Below are 26,421 nucleotides of genomic sequence, written 5' to 3'. Positions count from 1 at the left end.
CGAATGTAGGTCATTAATAATACTCGGCACTCCGAGCCCGATGATAATATATAAATGGTACTTGTACCAAACTCCTCCCCTCCTTAAAAAAGACGCATATAATTGAAATATACAGAATGAGAAATTAACTTTTAAGATAGAGAGGTTAAATGGGGAAAATAGAAAACTATTGTACATTTTGAAATATGTTAATCTTGTACAGTCCATCTGAAAAAAAAAAAACAATCAAAAGAAAAATTAACGTTCATGTCTGGCGGCCTCACCTGTCCCTGCATCCCTACAATGTAATATGACCGACTTCTTTGTCTCCCTAACCAAAACCAATAATTCTGTGAGCAGATCTATCTGACCTTGAAGTATATAGCCCCCTACATCCCGCTCTGGAGCATGGTTGCGAGCAATTGCAGGCAGTGGTCAAGTCGATACCTATTTCACCAATGGCTACACATTCTGGCAGGGACCCCAGTCTCCAAAGCTCCGATATAATGTCTCGGGTAGTTCGGCTGGCAAGGTGGGGATGGATTCCAAATGTCACCCGTATCTGTTGGCGGCTACCGGTCTAGGTTCCTCCACAGAAACCAGTGCTGAGGGAAAACATAATTGGCTACGGCATACAACAGATGGAAATGAAAAGATCTCACAGCAGTCAGAGATAATACCCCTTGCAAACAGCTGGTCCAGGTGGAAGTGGTTGTCAACAACAAGATTGTCTGAGGTCAAATAGCCACTTAGGTCACACGACAGCCTGCAAGTCTGAAATATGTGGTGCTTCACTGGGGCAAACTGTCGCAGGAAGGTGCAGAGTATCTGCCAATGAACAAGACAGATAACATGATTGGGTGGTGAAGTTTCAAATTTGCCTGGAACGTGGTTACTGTACATGTAGGTCTTTGCATAAAAGGACATGTTCGAGTTCCGCATCCGTGAAATTCCCAGCAGTTGGATATAAGCGATACTCCACAACGAGGTCCAGCAATTGCTCCAAAGTCGAGGCTTTTATCCAGTCTCCCAGGAGACGTAACGACCCGTGCATTGGACAACACTAACTGTGAAGATCCTGGGCTTCGGATTGCCTTACTGACGAGGGCGTATGAGAAGTACCAAGGTTACTTTGGTCAACATGCCTTAATGGTTGGTTCTCATCGTCATAGTTGCCACTCCAAAATAGTGGAACATGGACCCGTTGAACGTGGCGCTTGACAGGGCCACTCAGGCTGATACCACATAAAGGACAGTGATATGAAGCGCCCTCCTGTCTAGCTATAGCAGACGAGGATTTTCTTGGTGCAGGTTCATCCATCCTGCCATCACAAGGCTGGTTCCCTGACGCCGCTGGGACTTCAACCTCGTCCGACGAACAACGAACTTCGTACCATTAAGTCCATTGAGCAGAGGCTGCTTGTGTTTATTGACCACACTTCATCATAGCTGCTCTCGGAAGGTGTCAGTTCCCCTTTGTAGTCCGGAACAAACTCGTTGTCATCCAGCTCCCCCATCTGATTACATCCTAAAACAATGGATATAATAAAAACTCATATGAGCTCCATAAAAGAATTCAATAACACTTTTCAAATTATACATATACATACAGAAACCCCTGCATATAGTTGATGTACGACAATAATAATTAAATGCATTTGCAAATACATACAAATAAAATGGTGATACGAGTGACGATACGTCCCTACATATCTAGGTTATTTTCAACTTATACACATAATAAGGATCTATAACTGAAAATCATTGTATTTGGTAGGGGGTCGGACTTATCTCCCTGATCTAGTCTGGTGAGAAATCTCAAAATTGTCATAAAAGACCTGACCATTATCCAAACTCTCAGACCCTAAACCCGTTTTACTTAAGTCAGGTTTATGATCTGTCAATGAATCGCAAATACTATCTTCATCCGTCAGTTCAGTTCCTGACTACTCAAACGTTACTCTGGAAATACTGATGTCTCAGTCTGCGAAGCCACATAGGAATTTCACGTCTTGACATAGCTTTAATTTGTCATGGTGGATAATACATTGTTTTTTCCGGTCCCTTATTGTGTATAGGGGGGTCTACAGGAAACAACCAGGTTAGGACCAGCCCAGGGAAACCAACTTTTGCGACTGGCCAACCTTAGCGGTAGAGTCCAATTTGTAAACTTCATCCCCTTGGTTATAGTGGTGCTCAACAACCTGCAAATCGTAATCACGTTTTTGCATATGTTGCGCCTGCTTAAGATCTGTCGAGCACATTCATGTGCATCTGCACTCCGACGGCTAAGTTCAGCACTCCATTCATCCGCAGTCTTCGATGACAGGTTTCCTGGTATGTTGCCAGTGATCAGATGTACTGGTTGGATCACTTCTCTACCTAGCACTAATCTAAGATAAACAGGTCCGGACGATTTCCAAATGTGAAAGTCAATAACGATAACCGTGAATAAATACACAGAATAAACAAGGTGCTAATCCTTCTGACCAATCAGATAACTGCATTTAGACGAATCCACGAGAAAATAAATAAAACACGTTGTTTTAAAGTCTTTTGCTCAAAAGATTTTTTTAGAACTAACTTTTTGTAAACTTGATGCACATTTAGGAATGATATAGTATATATGACAATTCTACCGTGAACAAACACGACTTGAAAGCTTAGAATAAATTCTTAGAAGTGGGATTAAAAGTCTGTCACTACGAGGTAGCAATCCCAAAAGTTTAACTTGTGTTAAGAAATTTGATATAAATAAGGCAAATTTTTAATTTTTAGAGCCTGACATGAAAATATTTTCGTATGGGAAAACTATTTTTGGGAATATAACAGTCTTAATTATTTCCTGAGTGTTTATTACAAAATCGTCCATACAGTTTTTGGTATGCAAGGTAAGATATGGTGATAAAAAGCATTCATGTTTATTCCCTTTTTCCCATGTTTTTCACCTTTCACTTGGTATTCGGAGCTCATGAAACCCCGTGTTATTTTAAACTACATGTAGTCTCATCGATAAATGCTTGTGTGCAGTAGATATATACGCATGGAAACTATGCCTTATGTAAGCCAATAACAAAGTTTGTAAGTTTTTTTTTTCAAAAGTATATTAAACTACCGTGATCGCATAGATTTTTCAATGCTTGTTTCTGAAATCTCATCAGAATAGACCAATACACTGGTTGTAGCAAAAGTTTTAAAGATCCGTCCCAAATATTCCAGATTCCCATCTCTGCACCACAGGAGTTCTAGCCCTAGGCTCTTTTACTTATTTGCTTCAAAGTTCCCAATTTTATTACTCTTAATCAAGAATCTTAATACTAGTAACTTAACATTTCTTTTCAAATTTTATTAATTAGTATCGATGTGCTTGATTGGTCTATTCTGATCAATTCTATTACAAATGAGTTTACAAAATTATAGTTCAGTGTACCAATAACAACATTAATTTGTTCTAACAATATAATTATAGTTCATGATGTTAAAGTCTCTTTTCCAATTATATAAAATCACTGCATGTGGTAAACAAACAAAGTATATCCCCGTTTAACAAACTTTTATTTTATTTTACTGTCACTGTTAATAACTAGAATAATTATGTTATGAATATAGTCCAAGATTAAAATGTTCAGATAAAATGACCATTCTAAACCCTATAGGTTTACAGTTATCGATGAAAATCGGACGGCTACATGTAAGCAAAATTATTTTTACCATCATAGAGTATGTTCTGGTAAATGTTATAATTGTACTTGATAATAGCTTACATGTAATTGACGATGTGATCTATTCCTCCGTAATCAATGGTATTGTTACATGCATTATTTTCTTTTCTTTTCCAAGATGAAAATCTCAAGTTTGTTCACGGTAAATTTGTGGGGAATACCTTATTCTTCCAAACTTTTCATCTTACTTCTAAAGATTTTTTGACAAAAAATCTTTTGGAGGAAAAAACAAAAGCACGTGTTTTCTTTTTGTTCCTTTGAAATATGTTTTGGGATGTGTGTAAAAATGCTGTTGTCTGATTGGGCAGAAAAATATTTACGTGTATATGATGTATATTTATAGGAACTTTCAATTATCGTTCTTGACTTCCATATTTGGAAATCGTCCAGACCTGATAAATGATAAGAATATTTATTGTCATCACAATGAAGTTGTAGGCCTAGTTATATGCAGATCTCAAGATGAACCACGTGCTGATTACCTGGATCTTTGTCGTTATTTCTGCAGAGTAGGCTTTGATGTACGGCATGGTTCAAAATATAGGGAAAAAAATCCTTATATCATTCGCAGCTGTAGCATATTCAAAACAATTCTTTACTACTTGAACAACTTTTCAATTTTTATTCCTCATGCACTTTTACCACTTAATTATTATCCGGAAAATATGATGCTTTGCGTTCATATCTTTCACACTCCAAGGTTGGGGAGTACCTATAATTGTAAATTCTCTTTATGTAACCTTAAATTAATAATTATCTGATGACAAGTGAAAATGAAATTGAAACATAATAACAACAATTAAAATTTTGTTTAAAGCAAGTTTTTAAAATATTTTACTCATGATTTTATACATGTTATCATTAAAAAATTATTTACTGAATTAATAAAGAAATAACGCCTCATTTCCCCATGTATTTCTAACACAACCACAAATACATGTAGATCGGCCGCTGCTGAGGCCGATAATAAAATTCTTTTTTGGGGAGGGGCCTATAATTTATCAAATATATTAAAATTTACTTAGATGTGAAAAAATAAACATTTGCTAAAATTTCAGCTTAGTGCGCGCATTATTTTTCGATATAAACGCGATGTCCACTATCTTACCGGACAGCCCTCGTTACCTAGGTGCTGTTATAGGAGACAGAAACTAATATGGTATATAGCTATTTACGAGTCGTGTTCAGCTTTAACGAGGTACCAACTTAACTTAAATCCGACAAATCAGCTGTACTACTTGAATTGCATTATGGATTGCTAATTATACGCTTTAAAAAGGTCAAATCTACTAACGATCGTAATCAGTTATATTAATTATAACCTATTACTTTCATGCTCATATTTACAGTTTACCAGTTTATTAGTATCTCTTTGGTTGTTATTTAACAACATAGAGATCAAAGCAACATATTACAATTATAACAACATACATGCATGAGCAAAACATGTAACATATATACAAAATGTGTTTATAATTGCATCATATTTCTATATATATATATATATATATATATATATATATATATATATATATATAAATATTATTAACCAGGAGGTTTGACTCTCTCGTTTACAATTTTTACAAACGAACAAAGTTTACTTGATAGCTTAACATTTTTGGAAGAGAACAATTCATTAAACTTCATAACATTTGGTCTTGTAACATAATATTTGGGAGTATACAATTTTCTTTCATCTTTTAACTTGTTACAGCATAAAATATAGTGAAATTCGTCACCTACATCATTTTCACATAAAAGACATATTCTATTATCTCTTTCAGTACCTTCCCATCTTCCCGTTTCAATCGGTAGTTTATGATTTGATGTTCTGAATCTAGCTAAAATTTGTTTCTTATGATTACTTAAGACGCTATCTACATAAAATTGGCATCCAAATTTTGAATTTGTAAATAGATTATATATCACACCTTTTGAAGAATTACAGTTGTACAAATTTTGAAGAAAAACAGTTGTACAAATACAAACTGTATTCCTTTGTTGTACTGTCGGTGAATAATGTCAGGTGGATTCCCTGGCCAAGGACAATAGACACACGAGTTCACACGTAATTGTAATATAAAAGTCACTCTTTGTTTGGCATTTAAAGGCTTAAGAGATGCTACTAATACTCCACCCTTTTTTGAAAGCGCTGATATTCTTTGCAAAACTAGCGAGATCTTTAGCTTGCTGGTCTGAAAAATGAGATGAACGACCAGAGCCACAGTGCCACCCATTGTAAAAATAATTATATATTTATTGCGCATAAAAAGTGCGCCCTTCTTCGATTTACTTCTCCGTAAATATCAAATTATTACTAACTCTGTGTTCTCAACGTAGGACGAAACTGTATGTACAAGCCATGAACAAAGTGCGTTAGACTGAATTGTCTTGTCACCAAAAATGGCAATGTAAATAGACGAAATTTTCGATGATCTCAATTTCAGGTCCAGGAGGACTATTAATAACGGTTTGGGGGTAATCTGTTTTGAAAAAGTAGTTAATGAATGTCATTCTTTATCCAGAGTTGTCGTTCCCGCTACGCTCCCACATACACCTCTGTCAACTCTTGTTATACAAGATTCTTGGGAAAATTGTAAATGATGAAAAAATGTGTTAATAATCGATTTTAGTTACATTTCTCTTCTGAAAACAGGATTTATTTTAATCCTTTACCCTTTAAAAGGATTTTTTAATTAAGTTTTTAATTTTTAGTCCGCAAAATAGTTCCCTTAAAACTTTAGAAATAAATTGTTTTGAGGGATGATGGATTAAAAATAATAGGTTAATTATAATGTATCTTTATCGATAATTACAATATTTGATTACTATTTTAATTTCAAATTTTCACCGTTTAAAACTTGTACAAGAATCTTGTACAACGAGCGTTGACAGAGGTGTATGGAGCGTAGCGGAAGACAACTCTGGATAGAGAATGTGAATATGTAAGGAACACACAGTTTGTAATGACGTTGCGCACGGTGTTGGTACACATTGACGTTACGTCAAAATAACGTTATTGAAGTCATAACGTTCTTACAACGTTTTAAACGTTAATTGAAAATTTTAGTTGTTTAATGTGAATTCTATTTATTAATTTTTTTTAAATCTAAATAAAATAACAGAGCACAAACTTTTCAATTTTTGAATCTTCGTTGAAAATATTAAGATGTACACTAAAAATCTTATAATCTTATAAATATTTAATAAATTGTCAGATTTTTATTATGAAATTGTCACAGGCATACATATCCCCATTCATATTCTTGATTCCTCTTTCTATTTCTTTTTTCTCACTTTGTACGCTCTGTCTTGCAAAGAGAAAAACACATCAAGTAGCTTTCTCTTTCAACCGTTTCTCCTTCATTTTTTTTTCCATTAGATCATTTCAAGTTTTCTATTTCTATCAAGCCCCGCATGCGCCTTGGTTTCTGACAACCAAGATCAGAGAAAAGCACAGAAAATCGGTTAATGCGCGGTTCCAGGAAATTTTGCGAGGGGGGGGGGGGGGTCCAACCAATAAAAAAATATGACACTCGAAGTTTTTGACAAGCAAAAAAAAAATATAACTGAAAATCCCAGGGGGGAGGGGGATCCGGAACCCCCTTCCCGACTTCCCCCGCCTGCCTTTTTTATTGAAACTTTCTTTCTATATTTTTCTAATATGTTAAATCAGGTAATGTACCTAGCATTTACAACCTTGATTTTGCGAAGGAATATATTTTTCTATGATAGAGAAAATATGTCTTTCTACGAGAAAAATGGAATTATGAAATCAAAACATATGAATGATGTAATTTTTATGACAACCGCTGTACAAAGTAGGATTTCCCCCATAACCAGCCCTCCACCCCACCCCGGAATCTATACTCAGGAATCTTACACTAGAGCTAATTTTCCTCTCTTTCTCTCTCAGAGTAGATTTTCCCCTGTTTTATCAATGCTTAAATCATATCGACATTGCTAAAGTTTATATGAAAGTCAACTGGTTTTTTAATAGAAATATGAGTGTTTTCGCTCAAAAATTTTTCAAAGGATCACTTCTTGGTAAATATATACGTTGACTTATATGGCCGATATTGGTTTCAGTCTTTAGAGAAAGCTTATCGATATCCGTTCCCTGACTTTAGGCCACATGCGTGTAGTTTCTTGTTTCTCATGTATCGTTTTAGTTCTAGTCAACTGTCTTCATATGACCCTAAATGTACATCGATATTTACAGAAACATCCTTTATACGAGAGTCCTTACTTGATGCCTGGGTAATGGCAACGGGACATAAAACTTTAACTGACCTTACCACATTCTTTTCTAATCTGTAAACCTCCCCCAGCATTTTTGACATAACATGTCGCCAATGCACACAATTTTCCCGAGGAATGAATTGCATCTACTCTGCATAGCGCAGTATCTCTCCCAGTGGCACAACAGTACTATTACCCAGAGATATTCTTGAAAGACAAACACAGCAATATTTGCTCGGCATGATTTTTTTTCCGTGACACCTGCAGTATCGAGTAACAAAGTGAATGATTCGTGTCCTCGAACAAAGTGTGCTTACACTGAGGTATAGTTCCGGTTGACTGCGTTTAGTTAAAGAGAATTTATGATCTGCATTTCCATAAATGTCTTTTATATCAACAGCAAACATATACATTTAACGAAGAAAATAGAAGTAAAATGAAAAAGCCTGTATGAAAAATTAAATTCGTGTTTATACAGGTGAAAAATTTGAAAGAAAAAAAAAAAAGTGTGCCAACAGGTGGATTCGAACCAGGACGCTAAAATTGTCCATGGTGAAAGTCTACGGTCTGTCTCTCTGAGCTATACTAACTATGAGAACATACGTCTGACATAAATATAATCCAGTATGATAGAAATAGGTTTTCGCACTTTTTGTAGGTTTTTTACGAATTTCGACCCTAGGGCAGGGGTGTCCCTAAAAAAACCTTGTTTTAAATCATTCTTCAGATCAAAATCTATCAAAATTTCATAATTTAAATTAGGGGTAGGCCTGCCCTGAAGGACTTCTATTCCAAAATTTACGCAAAAATTAGTGCTTTAACGGATAATATACTGTCTTGACCAACTTTGTACGTTAATTTCAAAGTTGCAAATAAAAAAAAATAGGTTCAAAATGCAAATTTGAAAAATTTAGACAAAGGATGACTGCACTTAACGCCTGTTTTTGGGTCTTTTTCGGTTGCTTCTGTTGCTTTTATATCTTAACCTTATTTCACTTTTGTATGTTAATGAAAGAATCCTGTCAATTTTGAACCAAATTTAAATCATAAAGTGAATTTAGACTGTGATACAATAAAATGATTCAATGTTTTTTGTCCTTACTGCTTTCCAAATATAGTGAATTTACACTTACCTGCCCTTGATTGAACATTAGATATGCATGAGAGGAGGAACTAACATTGTAAGAATGGGTCTAAAATTAGACTTGATAAATAACAATATGTTTGAAAAAAAAGAACGCGACCACTCTTTCCAATCTCCCTCTCCATTCTGTCACAAATACACTTCTGACAAAAGTTTCAAAACGAAATTAACAATATGAGCAAGTCAATGTTATTAAAGCAGATTTTATATCAATGCAAGATGACTTAACGTGTTCGAACACAATGTCCTAGTTAGCACAAAACATGCTACCTTACAAGTCACGTGACGGAATTTGGTATTCACAAAGTTACCTGAGGTAAGAAGTCACGAGGTGAATTATAATATTCAACATGTCACAATCCTTGGTTACAACACAGAGAGTGAATGTAAAAAGAAGCAGTTTTTTCTCTTTTTAACCATGAGCGCATGTTTGTCTATTCATCTCCTTTTGACACATCATTATTTATGCAAATATACAACTACTGTTAAACGTAGAACAATAGACAAACATGCGCTGACTATGTATAAAGTCAGTAAAAAAGTGGGCGTCCTCATTATCGAACGGAGATTCAAGAAATTGTAATGACCCCTGCCTTTGAAAACAGATTCGAACTTACTAATTACACACTTTTATTAAATGTAATTACATAAAGTTGTAGATTGGATGTTGACCATTCTTGCAATGAAAAGAAAAATGCTTGTTTTAAAAGTTTATTTTGTCGCAAATTTCGCATATCCTTAAGTGCAGTCATCCTTTACGATAGAAAACAACTAAAGAACATTGATTTTTAAATGTGACTTTTTCAGGAAATTGTTCTCTCCTACAGGTCAAATCTTTTGTTATAACGAAAACATCCTTTAGTATGAAATTTTAGTAGTTAAAAAAATACAATACAAGAAGCACTGCTCTTGCAAGCTGTAGGATAGGTATGACTCCTCGACCACAGAGGTGTAATACTGGATAGCTATTTTAAACCCCAGAGACTTGGCGAGACATTTAATCAATATTATGCACATGTAGTTTTATGAAATATAACTGGAGAAAAAAAAATCCATTGAAAATAAAATTCCTCGTTTTTTTTTAAATTAAATGTTGACACAACTAGACTTTTTTTTATTACAATTTTTGTGAAGTTTCATTAAGATTGTCTACTGCGAGAGCACCTGTGAAAAAATTACAGAAAGTACATTTGTAACCATATGTCGCCCCCTCCCCCTCATATATAAGTACTGGCATGATATTTTATAGCAGAAGGGGTAAATTGGCTCTTGAGGGAATCGCACTTTATAACTGTTACACAGAGTAGGGATTTCCCCGGAAAATTGAATGTGGTGTGAGATTTCTGATGATTGGGAAATTATACTCAAGAGCCAGTTTTCCGAAAAAGACTTTAGAGGGGAAAGACCGGTATAAAGTTCTTGTTTTAATTTTGGGCTTTTGTACTGATATGTTTTTTGAATCGGTAGATAGGTTCTAGAATTATAGGAGGTCGCTAAACGGAAAAAAAAAATTAAATGGCCTTATACTGAATTAAACTTTTCTTGTTTTTTTTTTCTTCACCCCAAGTAGTTAAGCTCTCTTTATAAATGGGGGGGGGGGGTACTGACATGCAAAAAAGAAGGGATGGGGATGTTTCGCTATTAAAAACCCTGCTAAATTGAAAAAAAAAACTAGCCAGAAAAAATAAAATTCAGAAACCCTTTCTTTTACTTTTTCGTGGAGGGGGGGGGGGCTCTCATTCTCATTTAGCAAAGAGAGAGAGAGAGAGAGAACAATAACGTGATATGTTTAGATATTGCTGCAGCAAAATAAAAAGGGGGTATCGGCCTTTGAATGAAAATTTTCAGAATATTTAAAACAAAAGATTGTTCTAAAATGGTACTCCGGACCTGCAGAAAATTGGAAAAAAAAAGAGCACGGCGATACAATTTGACGCTCCCGACGTCATTCGTATATATACATGTAGTGTGTAAAATGACATTTTTGTACCTGTGACAAAATGGCTACATCTATATTAATGCTTGCGTTTATTTCATGTAGATGATAACCGTAAAAACTATGTTATTATCTAATACAGTATGAAATGTTCTTTCAAGATACAGTAAATGATTGGTATATATATGACATTAATTTATGTATTTTTGATATGTAACTGAGACATATTAAGTAATAGTACAGCGACTCGTACGTGCATAACAAAATGGCTACACTTAACAAAGCCTTACTAATATTAACGTATCGGCAGTTATATAGCATGTATCAATATAACTAATTTTAGAAACATATGTACTTAAAGATTATTCATCAAAATTTATCTTTGTGTGGCATTTATGTCTAGTTACACATCGCCATGCGGGCTAATGTCAACTTCAGGAAACGATTTTTTCCTGTTGGACATATTACTTACGCACTGTAGATACAGCCCAAACTCGTGAAATTGAGAAAATGATGCTAAAAATTCAACAATATCACAAAGAATGCATACATATTATTGTATTTCCTAAATTTTATTTAATTTAGAGGATTGGAAGTGGATCTTTTTATATCTTGTAGTTGCGCGAACAATAATTTATGTAACGTTGGACACGGGAATTTCGCCGTAATAACCAATATTTAATAAAGCCATATCATACCTAAGATATTTTTATATTATTAAAAAGAGAGTTTTTAGAATAATTTATTACCTTGGATAAAATAATTAATTTCATTTTTAATTTCTAGTATCTTTATCATCTTGAAAACGCCAGTTTCTTTATGACATCTAAAGAGTCAGATTTTATAGTACCAACACCGTGCGCAACGTCAATATATTGATATGGCAGCTAAATATACGGAGAAATAAATCGAGAAGCAGCGCACTTTTTTGTGCGCAATAAATATACACTTTTTATGGGTACCTGATTAAACATAACCTCCTAATTAAAGACAAGACATAACATTCAGTAGAGGAATAGAAGGTCATTTATTTAGTAAAACAAGCATTCTTAGAGTATTTCATTAGCAATACTTGTCCCCTACCGGCAAGTGTAATCTGGTTCCCCTTAAAAATGCCATAATTCCCTCAAAAATCAATGAAGCAGAACGAAATGCAAACTTGAATTACAACTCATCAAGATAAAGTCACATACCAAAAATCAGCTCAATATCTGCAAGCGTTTAGAAAAAAAATTGCGGAAAACCATGAAAAATTGAAAAGGTTTTCATTCTGTCAAAAATCATTAAAGCGGAACGAAATGCAAACTTCAAGATACACTCACATACCAAAAATCAGCTCAATATCTGCAAGCATTTAGAAAAAAAAAGTGCTGAAAACCAAGTGGGACAGACGGACGGACAGATTCAGAGGAAACCTATACTCCCCTCCGGTTTCACCGGTAGGGGACTAATAAATGACAGAATAAGCAAACAAGTCATGTATATGTAAACACAAATAAGGCTAAGCAAAACATACTAAACATAGTTCTCAAACAATTATGACAAAGCAAAAGATACTAAACATATTTGTCAAACAACTATGCAATATTATTTTTTTAAAAAAAAGTGATGTACATAATATAAGTATTTCTCTGAAGTAGGCTCAATATTCTTGCATAATACACAGAAAAAGATGGGGCACATCCGCCACCGATCATAACAGTTTACTGTTTTGATGTGCTCCATCATATCAATCGCTGGCACTTTAGCTCTCTGGTCTTGCCTCCCAATTTTTTTCAGACCAGCGAGATACAGGCCTGCAAATTACCGATAATCGATTTCAAACGAGTGGTAACATTTTTCTTCTGGGCGAAATGTTTTATGCTTATCAATCAACAATGCTATACCAACAAAGGTAACTCCTATTGCTTTAGAAGAAAATGATTGAGATAGGTCTGAAACCGTTAAAAAAACATGAAAACAGTACATGTATTGTGCTCGTACTAGTCAAAACGGTCTAAGAAGATCTCGAGGCAGGAAACAAGCTGACAAAGAAATGACTGACATAGGTCATCTACTATATCGTTCAAAAACAGGAAAACAGTATTGGCCTCGTACTCGTCTAAACGGTCTAAGAAGAATCTCGAGGCAGGAAGCAAGCTGACAAAGAAATAAATTCAGTAATAGCTATAAGCTAAAAATTGTTCATTATGTCAGGTATTAGACGGTCCGAGGCGAGTTACCTCCGAGGAGAGTCATATTTGACATAATGGTCAGTTTAAGCCTAAAACTTACCTAAAATATAATTCACCAGTGTCAAACACTCCCATGTTAACTTATTGGATATGTACAGGTAAATAAAAAAATTACTGGACCAGGTTTAAAAAAGGGGGGCCCGTCACAAAAATGTATTGTAGGTTTAACTTTATTAATATAATGGACCAACATCTCTTTGGGTCACAAAATGCTAAGTAATCGTTAGATTTTCACAAAAAGCACTAATATGCTTCAATCATCATGTACAAAACTCGTTTCACATGACCACAAAAGAAGGTCTAAATTAACAGTAGATACAATTTAAACATACTGGTCACGGTATCCAAGTGGTAAGGAGTTTGGTTTGTGGTCGGGAGGCCCAGTTTCGATTCTCGTTTGCCACGCCGCGTCAAACCTAAGACGTAAACATAGGTAGTGACTGTTCCTTCGCCAAGCGCCCGGCATTAGAAGTGAAAATCACGTTTTTTTCGGATGAGACCTTAAAAAACGAGGCCCCGTGTCCTGGAAGGCGCCGATTGACACGATTAAGAACCCTAACTGCTCAATGGCGTTGAGTGCCCAGTATAGGTCTAAATTTGCTCTTCATCGGCATATGGTGACGTCTCTTTATTAGTGAAACATTTTCCAATGGAACGTTAAAATATGCAATCAATCAATCAGTTAATACATTTAGGAGATATAGGGTAAAGTGAACTTCTATAACAACAGCAAATATTCGAGCATATACAAGGACGTACAACACACCAATCCTTAAAATTTCCTCTCGTTTAATTTTCGTTATTTTTTGTATTTTATACCTGTCCATATTTGCTATATGTATGTGCATTTTGGACAAAAGCGTTTGAGTCTTGTTTGGACAGGAATTCCCAAAAAATACTCCCCTTTGGCTGTTCATGCAAAGAAAAAATTTTCAACAGACTAACTATAAAATTGAATTTCAAAACAAAAAAAAAGCCTAGTAAACCTAGCTATATATTATCTATTCTAAAAACGCACAAATACTGTAACAATTTTAAAGAATATAAACTGAAAAACTATGGTTCACCTTAGCCTTGAAAAATGCGTGTTATGAAATTATTTTTTTAATGAAAAAGATATCGTTTAATTTTGGAAAAAAATACATCCTTGATGTAGCTGATTGCGAAAATAATCTTGATCATTTTTTTTAATTTTCTTTTTAAACGACCCGTTTTAAATTTATAGCTCCCTAAGTCACGTTTCTCACAGCGTCTTTCAGACTTGGAACGAAAACAATGCTATGAATCTACAAATACACATAAAAATCCAAGCTGGAAAATATCTTTTGCTTTTTAAATGTTATTTACATTATGTATTTACCACAAATTTAGACTTTACAGTGCATTTGAATGTAGATGATTATGCAATTTCTGAAATTTTAAGACCCCCTCTTCCTCCTTTCTTCTTTGCAATGCAGGCCATCCAAGCTTAATGAAATATCAGTCACACCAGCAGATATAATTTGTCTATTGAATTCCTGAAGTAGAAGGACTTTATAGTTCATTCATGTATGCAGATTACATATTGACTTCTTGTATGTTTTGTATTTACTTCTTATTTAGTAAAACTCATTTTCTAAAAATTTTATGTTCACCTGTTCCGTTTGTATACATGTAGTTCATATACACATGTACTATATTTTAGACCTCTATATGAATTCGGCTTGCATTGAATTTTGTTTCTGTTTTTTTTATTTATGAGTGAACGGACATTGGTATAAGTACATGTACAACTCTCCTTTGATGTAATGGAATAAACATGTACATAGTTTCTTAATTATTTCAAACATGCAAGAGAGGGGTGGGGATCCCCCCCCCCTCCGATATTGTATGCATCCTTCTGTTGCTTATATAAATGGAATGGAAATTTTGTTGTTCTCCTTATTTACTTTAATCGTATCAAACTGTAAACCCTTCATCTATTTTTAAACTATTCATCTTCCTGATTAATCATGTTCAATGGTGTCAAACGTTTTTTCTTCATGGAAATGCGAACTGAAACAGTACTGTGTACAGTAAAAGATTGCCTCACTGGGATATTGTATTCAGTTCATTTCAGTTAACAATTCTTTTTTACTTTCTATACTTATTTTGTATATATTGTGGCTTTCAGTTCTTGTGTATCAGAGCTCACAGTAAATGTATCTTTGCATTCTTGTAAAAAAAAAAAAAATATAGGCCTAATTGTTCGGAAATCAGGGGGAATAACTCAATTTAGGGGACGGAAACATACATCTCTTAGTATATTTTTTGAGTTGTCCCTTTTTTATCAGGGTCCTTGATAATGAAAACTTTTTAATATCTTTTTTTTTAAAAAGAAAAACAAAACATTATTTATTTGCATCATTATAAGACTGACCGATAATCTCAATGTTATGTAGCCAATTGTAACGGAAAAAAGAAAGGTAGCATAGAAAATATCAAAATAAAAAAACGCTATGGTGTAATCACGAATTTTTGAATTTCATGAACACAATTCGAAGAATAAATTAAACTGAATTGATTTAAATTAATGAAATTTAAGGGATAATCTCACTTTTCTTCCTTTTTATGAGGGGGATTAGTGCAAATGCGCAAATTATCAAGGATAGGATTTGGTAATTAAAATGACACAATAAAAGCCCCTAATCGTAATTTTCTTTAATACATCAGGATCATATTGCTCATCATTTTGACGCTTAAGGTAGGTCGCGGGTTTACTGCATAAAAATTCTTACGAGAAAACATATCCTGAAAATTTAATATAATGTTCCTTAGAATTTGCGGCATATTATCTGAAATTTTTATTAAATTTGCATACGTGGTTTTAATGCTATATAACTGTAAACGCGGTATAGTTTTCGGTACTATTTTTACGCTTTACTATAGAAATATATAGGAAAATAACGTTTTTAAAACAATTTTATCGAAAGAGTTTCTTTAGAAAATGTCGGATAACTTTTTAAAGACGTAGACGAATTACTCAGAAATTTCAAGATGAGGTAAAATTAAAATTATTGAGATAAAAAAAAGCAATATGTCTTCTCGCTAGTTTTTTTTGCTAAATAATTTCAGTTTGCTTTTATATTGCCAAAATGTTGCGTTTATGGCGCTATTTATGACTAAAACGTTATATATTGAACGTAATCGCGTTTACATATAAGAATCTTTATATTTGGAACATACAAGATCTAAAAGGTGAAATAGATGCACACTGTAATTTTATTCAGCATTTTACTTATTGCAGAAACATGTTAGGAAGAACAGCAACTTATCTACTCAAGTATTATGAAATTCATATTCTTCCCACGAAGTCAGAATGAACGGTATATTGATATAAACAGTCTTCGTGCATTAGAATTAATATGCAGCGACAACACTGCGATTGATAATATATTAATTCAAGTACATGTAATGTGTTAGGATGTTCAAGTTCATTATTAAAAAAAAATTATTATACATGTAAAAAGTTTTCAAGTATAACACGTGAATTTTATCACTTCATTCGAAATCGGCAATAAAAAAACACCCAACTACTGAGGAAGTGGGGGGGGGGGGAGTTCTTTTTATATCAAAGTAAGTATATAGTCCGAACTCTCAAACATTTGTTCTTTCTTGTTTTTTTTTCTTTATCAATTTTTCATCGGCAAAATGTAAAATACTTGCATTCAGCTTATAAATAGACAGCTTAATTTTGTTATATAGAAAAAAATTGTACTCGATACTTGTATTTCGTAATACACGTAGTATATTATTATCTGTTTAGAGTGTCATAAAGGTCCGATATGCTGGGTGATTGTATGAATTTATTTTAACATGTTTAGAGCATTTCACTTTGATAAATTAATTCCTTGCTAGCCTGCATATAGAGAATGACTTTATCATCAGATTCAAATACAAAATGATTTTTTAAAAAAGAGGAAAATGCATGTAATTAAATTTCATCCGATTTTAGTGCTGAGGATTGATTTTATCCTAAAAATAACAAATTTGTTTGCTGTGATGAGCAAACGTGGTGTATTACGCACCTTCCTTTCGTTGCAAATTACGTGCATACATGTACATACAACCTTTCAATTTTTCGGCTTAGCAATTTACGGTAACTTTCATTTTGCATGCCATATCTTTAATTTAGCACTGACTCATTTTGATGGACCTTTAACAGTTTAGTATCATTTACAATATAAATTATTCCTTGCTTTTTTGCATCGCATTTATTATGTTTTATTAGTTAGTTCTTATACATATATAATCAGAGCAGAATTCAAACTTTTAAAACTCTTGGTTCATACATTTACAAGGTTTATAAATTACGAACAATAACATGTATTATTACATTTTCAACAGTGAAATACTGTGATTTATTCATTGAATAAAAGTGATATTCTCTCACAGTGTGAAAAGATACCAAAAATGATATTCTCTCACAGTGTGAAAGGATATCAAAGTAAGTAAAAAAAATAATTTCTGGCCTGTCATAAGATAGAGATAGTAACTAAGCATCTTGATAGAGCTAAAACTGCAAATTTCTTCCTAAATATGTTGCTAAAATCCATGCTATGTAATGTTTTCAATCTGACACACAACTTCTAAGCTATGACGTCTCAACCGCTCAACTATGACGTCAGGCCTAAGACACTGTGTTAAGAAAAGACAGAGGCAAAGGGAAAATCAAAGAAAATGTAATAAACAGAAAATTCAATGTTTTGTAGATGAATATGGAATTTATTTCACTCGTGAGACAGGATTTTTTTTATATTTTCACTCGTGCTTCGCACTCGTGAAAATATCAAAAAATCCTGTCCCACTCGTGAAATAAATTCCATATTCATCTACAAAACATTGAATATCCTCTATCTATCTACGCTTCGTACGGACTAGATTTTATTGCTAAAGTAATTTTCAGAGAAATAAACGGGAAGCAATGCAACGTCGCCTTTGTGACGTAACTGACGTCATAATCAAATGTGCACAAAACAACAGCTCGAATTGTCGAAATTGTGTACCGAAATTGATGACAAAAGCAAACCCGCGACCTACCTTAATTATTAACGTCTTTGACATCATATTAAACGTTTAATTGAAATCACAAGAGTTATCTCCTCACTGTGTTGTACATCTTTAAATATGGAGACTGTGGATTTTACTAAAGAGCTTTTTCACGCTTCATGCAGATTCTAAATATTCATGAATGACGATATTGCAATTTGGTAGAAAAATTTAAGTAAAACATTGAGAAACAAATGCCCACCCCATTAAAGAATTTGATTACATTTTGCATAACAACGTTCCTATCTGTACCATGACAACCTGAATTGTCCCTATCGTTTATCGATTCAAACCTCCCCCCCCCCCCCTTTTAAAATTTCATGTAGTATGGAAACAAATTTGATCAAATTACATGTACGACCCCTAAGGCATTTGACCACAATTAAGGTTAATAGATTTTAGCTTACAAGAGCAAAAGGCTCGGGGGCATTTGTGATATAAGAGTGTACAGCGTTAGTCTGTTGCCTGTGTCGTCTTTAAACATCACATGTTCAACTTCTTTACCACAATCAAAACGTTTTACGTCTTGCAAAACATCCTAAGTGAAATGGAAGTTATGTTTTTTTCAAGGGGAAATTTTGATTGGTTTACTTAAAAATCTTCTTTACAAGAAACACTTAGCTTGAAAAAAAACTTATATACCCCCACCCACCCCTCTCCGGGCGCCACAGAAGGTCAACGTTTTTTAACAGTAGAATGGAAATTCTGCTTAAAGGTCTTTTATCTAAAGACTATAGCTAGCAGAGCGTCAGGGCCACATGTACCATTAGGCATACTGATATGCAAGCTTCCTCATGTTAAGAGGCAGGTAGGTGCAAGAAGTGAAAACAAAAGGAGATTGAAAATTTATCGCATTTCCCCTTGTATTTGAAAGCCATTTTTTTAAAGGAATGTTTTTAAGTTTTGTGTGATTTATTGGTGTGTAAATCACACAGACTTGTCACGTAGGCATTTTTCATGAAGTGCGCTAGCGCTTCATGAAAATTATTCCTACGTGAAAGTCTGTGTGATTTACACACCAATAATTCACACTAACCTTAAAAATATTCCTTATATTTACATTTTACATGTTTAAATGCACCAAAAATATACTCAATGTTTGAATTTCTCGCTTCCCTATATTGTCATATTTTTGTGACGTCACTTTAAGTCGAGTTTCTCCGTGTAGATTTACACAAAAATGGCTTTAAAAAAAGTTCACAGTTGGCTTAGTAGAAAACCACAGCAAATGTAAATATTTAAAGTTGGATAATTTATTTTTATATGTATTCTATGTACAGTGTGTAAGAAAAATATGCGCTTCAATCGGATCAACCGACTTTATATCATGCAGAGCGTGAAGAAAAGGTTTGAATTCAGATACAAAATATTAGGGTGCTAAGGTGAACTAAAAAGCATGGTCTTCTTGCTTTTCAATGTAATTATTTAAAGTATAAAAAATTCACAGAGCTTAAAACTAAAATTTTTTTTGTAATAATTTAATTCTGGTTGTAACACACTTCTAGATTGGCTGAAAAATTAGTTTTTACTGTATAACCTGGGTTGCCTACGTCACAATGACTTGCGTTAACGTTACATTTAAATTTTGTACAATTTAATGTCATATTTGAGGTGAAATTGTCTTTTTTTCCTACACTTAATGATATAGAATTAAATTATAAGGAACGAATATAATAGCTTCCCAAATTATACGGTATAACCTGGGTTGGAACAGTTTACGCTTTTTTATAAACAGCTTCGCGGTTTATAAAGCGTAAACTGCCCCAACCCAGGTTATACCGTATAACTTGGGTAGCTATTAAATTCTTTCCTTAAATAATCCAAGTTAAGTTGTTGAATAAAAGGTATATCCTCTTTACAGGAAGAAAAGCTGAAAAGGAGATGTTGTGCAGAATGAACGAACGTGAGCGTGGAAAACGGGAGGAAAGACGGATGGAATACAATGCCAGAATAGAAAGTATGTGAAGATTGTAAAAGCCATTTTACGTTTCCAAATATTTTCTTAAAATTCTTTGCAAATTAGAAAAAGTTCATGTACTCATGAACTACCATGGGATGAGTAAGAATATTTCCATTGTGATGTGATTGAGGAAAATAGTGCAAACTTTTTTTTTCAAAAATGATTGTTGAATGACAAAAATATGTGGCAAGTCATCAGAAAAATAATGTAAATATAAGATATGAATTTGAATTTAATTTTAGAGTATTCATGAGGTACATGAACTACGACGCTTCATGCCTGCATATTTATCATGAAGCGCTAACATTAGTATTCTGTGTTTTATTCAAGTGTTCTGATCTCCACATCGTGATCTAATCATTCAAAATAGAATAGGTAAATGAAACGCGGAGAACTGTTATACAAGTGACATAGAATTTGTTAGATATTTTGTTATATTTAGCAAATGTTCTTCCACACTAATGGTGATGAAAAATTATGTCTTTTAAGCATTTGAAATCAGATACGTTAATTAGGAATCGGTCATAGAATAGACTGTAGAGTGACTCCTCGGAGGTAAATATTGTACTTCGAGGTTGCTAAATTTTTATATTTGAAAAAGGGCAACAGATGTCTTATTATTTGATTCAAACTCAATAAACAAACCTTGCCATCTTCTTTGATTGTTAACATACCAGAACGCAGTGGGAAAAGCGGGATTAATATGTATTTATTTTATTTATTTTTAAAATCGTTGGTCTAAGGTAAAAAAATACAAGCAAACAAAAGTATGGTTTCCACAATGATAGATCTCACCAATGGGAGAGCTAGGTCTATTCAATCATAATAAATACATTATGAAGATCTCTGGTAAAAGATATTTCCAATTGTTCCAAACCCTAAATCGCAATGCGCAATAAATTTTAGTTCTATTTAAAATAATAAAAAATGTTCACCGACTATAGGTTAATTCCATTCTTTTATTTTCACAGTGTGGAAAAGAGACACAGAAAGCCAACGTTCTGACAGTCCTGTTGAGTTGAAAAATGACAGAAAATAATACCTCCTCATAAGTATCCCAAAATCGAACTTGTGTGTCGATGTCTGTCTATTTTCATCCGTTCTGTCCATCCTGCAAACTGCAGGTCGTTCTTTGTGTGTGTAGTTTTCTTTTCCTCTCAGACCCAGTCATTTTAAAGAAGATGATGGGATAATTTGTCAGAGATTCCTCATAAACATTCCACGTGACTAACATCATTATTTAAACTGTACCAAATAATTTGATTTGTTACGTTTTATATTATCCTCTACCTTATTAATTGGTTGCAAGGTATAAAGTCATATTGTAAATAAAATTTTATATTTTACATGTGATATGTAAAGAAGAGCATTGGAAAAAGAAATCAAAAATTGTTCTTTCTATTCTTGGAACTATAGAATTAATCTTTATTTTCTTTCCCTCGAAAAGTCAGTATTTTATGTAAAAATTGTTAACTTTAAAAAAACTTATCGATCTCTTTCTTAAAGAGTCAAATTATATAAAAATCGACCGGAAATATTTTTAGATTAATTTCAAATTCTGCCTAAAGAGAGATGACTGAATAGATTGAAAAATCACTGTTTTCTTTGTAAAATGTTTATCTGCAGAAAAGATTTGTTTAGTTTTACCTCAAAATGTTCATACACTTTTCCCGGATTTCATGCTCCATCTTTTGTAAGATGATAGTAACATTTACAGGAAATTTGAACTTCAGTGACGGAGGGTCGTCCTAAATAATGTTGAGTATGTCTTTCATAGTCAAAGGCTCTAACTCAAGTATTTATGTGTATAATTTATGTTGTATTTTAATTTTTTGTTATGTTTTGTTCCATATTAAAGTAGTTTGAATTTTTCATAAAGTGTAACTTAAAATCGTTAAAATTGAGATGGTCATTTCTAGTATAAGCATGACTGCATAGTTTTTTTTTTATCGATCTGATGTTGTTCAGGTGAAATGCATGCTATGTGTCGCTTTTTGTAGGTAACTCATAAAAATGTGTGTGTTTATTACTAATAACTTTTTCCTAGTACAGGGTTGTAATAACTTCAAAAACAAGAGGCCCAAGGGCCTTAACGGTCACCTGAGTATGATACAACAATTTAAAGGATGCATAGAGTATAAAATGAACTGAAAGGTGAAGCTTTGTTGCCCAAAAGCAAGAAAAATAGGGTGATCATGATCAACAAAATAATTGCTCTTAATATTCATTAACAGTTCATAAATTAGGTTCTAATCTGTTCCCCATTTATCACTATCACTATACAATATATTAACAAATTATCAATGCTTCTGTACTATTTTAATCCTTTGTTGAAATCTCTTACATTGGCATCTCTTGGTCTTTGATGAATATTTAATAAGACAAGTTATTTTTGTCTCATTTTTATTTATCTACTACTTACAAGTCTATCTGATCATTAAAACTATGAAATTACTTTTTGTATTATACAATAAAAGTTTTTGCATAATTCTCTTATTCTATTTACCTTTCAAGTACATTATTTACAGTGATAAATTATCAAAAGTAAATGGCAAAGGGGAATAACTCCTCTCAGTAGAATACAAACTAATAGAGCCCTGGCCAGGACCAGAACACTTGACCAAATGGTCCAGATGTTCAAAAATCTGGTAAAAATTCCCTTCCTTATAAAAACTTTTACTCTGTTTGCCTCAGATATGCCCAGGTGCGGAGAAGATTTTTAAATAAATAATGCATTTTTACTACAGATTCACTATATTATCAATAGAGCCCCCAACCCCAACCCCCCACCCCCAAAACACCAGAGCTTCTGACCCTGGGACCATATGTTTGCTCATCATAACTAATCACTTTGTTTATCTGCTTAACACTAAGGAGCAAACAGGATTATTTAATAGAATTAATGCATTTTCACTAAATTATCAAGAGCCCCACCCTCACACCAGCACATCTGACCCAGGGGTCATGAAATTCACTACTCTGGAAGAAGCACACTTGCTCATCATAACTATACACTTAGCTTCTTTGCTTTCTCATCCAGAAGAAGAAAAGAATATTTTCAAAGAAATTTTGCTTTTTAACTTTATAATCAATAGAAGCCTCCCCCCCCCCCCCTTCACCAGAACCCTTAAACCTAGGGTCATAAAATTCACAATTTTGGAAGAGGCATCCTTGTGTATCATAACAATGTACTTTAGTCTGTTTAAGCAATACCCAGGGGCAGAGAAGAAGATTTTCAAAGAAATAATTCACCTTCACTATATGATCTATATAGCCCCGCCCTAGCATCAGAACTCCTGTCCCCGGGGCCATGAATTTCACAATTTTGGAAGAGGCATCCTTGCTTATCATAACAATGTACTTAGTTTGTTTAAATAATACCCAGGTGCAGAGAAAAAAATTTTTTAAAGAATTAAAACATTTTCACTTTATAATCAATAGAGCCCCGCCCTAACACCAGAACCCCTGATCCAGGGGCCACGAATTTCACAATTTTGAAAGAGGCATCCTTGATTATCATAACTATGTATTTAATGTGTTTCAATAATACCCAGGAGTAGAGAAGAAGATTTTCAAAGAATAATGCATTTTCACTATATAATCATTAGAGCCCCACCCTAACACCAGAACCCCTGACCGAGGGGCCATGAAATTCACAATTTTGAAAGAGGCACTCTTGCTCATCATAACTATGTACTTAATTACTGAATTTAATACCCAGGAGCAGAGAAGAAGATTTTCAAAGGATTAATGCATTTTCACTATATAATCAATAGAGTCCCGCCCTACAACCAGAACCCCTGATCCAGGGGCCATGAAATTCACAATTTTGGAAGAGGCACTCTTGCTCATCCTAACTATGTACTTAGTTAGTTTATTTAATACCCAGGAGCAGAGAAGAAGATTTTCAATGAATTAATGCATTTTCACTATATAATCAATAGAGCCCCGCCCTAACACCAGAACCCCTGCCCCTGGGGCCATGAATTTCACAATTTTGGAAGAGTCACTCTTACTCATCATAACTATATACTTAGTTAGTTTATTTAATACCCAGGAGCAGAGAAGAAGATTTTCAAAGAAATAATGCACTTTCACTATATGATCTATATAGTCCCGCCCTAGCACCAGAACCCCTGACCCTGGGGCCATGAATTTCACAATTTTGGTAGAAGACTCAATGTTTATTACAATGATGCCAACAGTTTGACTGCTTGATGTCCAGGAGTAAAGAAGAAGATTTTTAAAGATTGCATTAATTTTGGTGGTTTTAGCCCCACCCCTCAGGCCCCAGGGGGGCAGGGACCATGAAATTCACAATTTTTGTTCCCCTTCACCCATAGATGCTATATGCCAAATTTAGTTGAAATTGGTTGAGCGGTTTCAGAGAAGAAGCTAAAAATGTTCAAATGTTAACTCACATCGCACGACGCACGCCGACGGACAAAAACGGATAGCAATAGGTCACCTGAGTCACTTAGGTGACCTAAAAATCCATTCCTTATCAATAAGTATCTTAAATTTAGGAAAATTTAGTGTTGTTTTAGTCAAAGCTGTTATCGAGTTTTTTTTCTTTGTAGGTAGATGTATTTGATAGCTGAATTTGTGCTACAAATATGATCGATAAACAATATTTTAAGAACAATTTTGGAACAATTTACATGTAGAAATTTTTAAAGAGGCATAATTTTGACTGCCCCTTTTCAGCTATTTATATGTAGATGTCTTGATGCCTTCTTTGTTCGATATTTGTTGAAATGAAATTTTTATCTAGGGCCACACCAATAAAATTTCTTATTCTTCGGTCAATATCCTCCACCCACCCCCCCCCCACCCCCCCAATCCCCCGATAGAAGCGAGCGAGCGATATTAATATTTTTCATCAGCATAATTTTCAGGCCATAAAGTAAAATAACAGAGTGATTATATTTTTTGTTTCCTTGTGCATTTTTAAAAGTAAAACAAGTCCTTTGAACACGTAAACCAATCAATATTGTACAGTTTTGCAAACACATAACAATGATAAAACTAATGAAATTGTTACTAAAGTATCATGCCTAGTTACATATTGATTTTACTCCCTATGTAATTTAAAAAGAAATAAAAAAGAAATATTCCTTATTATTTCTTTTACATGTTCAAGGCATTATGATTAGGTTTTTCAATAGAAATTTATATCATTAAAATCACAAATGTAAATTAATCAATAAATAATGCTCATACGTGTGAAAAATATATTCATATGCTCGAAGATTGTAATATCTGCATACCTAATTGGTCAAGACTAAAAACATGAAACAACAAAAACAGGTCAATTCCACAAGCAATGCTATTAATGCATTTCAAACAATGAAGAACAAGATGTGTTTGTGAAACACTGATGCCCCCGTATGGCAGCTTATGGCGAAAATTAAAGTTTGTCAAATGCAAGTCACAAGTGATACACATGATCGTAAAATTTGAAAGCCCTAGAACCAAATGTTCAAATGTTATGGCCAAGGTTGAATTTTTTAAAAAAGAAGGTCAAACTCCAAGGTCAATGCCAAAACTGTTGGTATCCAAAGGAAGGTCTTGTCACAAGGAATACACATGTGCAGTTTGAAAGCCCTAAAACAAAGTGTTCAAAAGTTATGGCGAAGGTTAAAGTTTTTCAAAAGTAAGTCAAACTCCAAGGTCAAAGTCAAAGGGTCAAAGTTGTTGATATCAAAAGGAAAGTCATGTCTCAAGGAATGCATATGTTAAGTAACTGTTAACCAACTGTTCAAAAGTTATGGCCAAGGTTAAAGTCTTTTCAAAAGTAGGTCAAACTCCTAGGTCAAGGTCAAAGGGTCAGGGTTGTTGGTATCTGAAGGAAGGTCTTGTCACAAGGAATGCATATGTGAAGTATCAACCGTTCAAAAGTTATGACCAAGGTTAATGTTTTCCAAACTTAGCTCAAACTCCAAGGTCAAAGGGCCAAAGTTGTTGGTATCCAAAGAAAGGTCTTGTCACAAGGATTACACATGTGAAGTATGAAAACCCTAGTACTAAGTGTTCAAAAGTTATGGTTAAAGTTTTTCAAAATTAAAGTAGGTTAAACGTCAAGGTCAAAAGGTCAAAGTTGTTGGTATCCAAAAGAAGGTCTTGTCACGAGGAAT

At 33.8% G+C, this 26,421-nt stretch overlaps 1 pseudogene; it reads right to left on the bottom strand.

Annotated features, from left to right (window-relative positions):
- Positions 1–237: 237 nt before the first annotated feature.
- Positions 238–4,231, bottom strand: LOC133196116 (uncharacterized; annotated as a pseudogene).
- Between the last annotated feature and the right edge of the window lie 22,190 nt (positions 4,232–26,421).

Source organism: Saccostrea echinata, unplaced genomic scaffold (genome assembly GCF_033153115.1).
Source record: "Saccostrea echinata isolate AGI-Se365-2 ecotype Australia unplaced genomic scaffold, CSIRO_AGI_Sech_v1 ptg000030l, whole genome shotgun sequence".
Lineage (NCBI taxonomy): Eukaryota > Metazoa > Mollusca > Bivalvia > Ostreida > Ostreidae > Saccostrea > Saccostrea echinata.
This window is presented reverse-complemented; position numbering and strand designations above follow the sequence as displayed.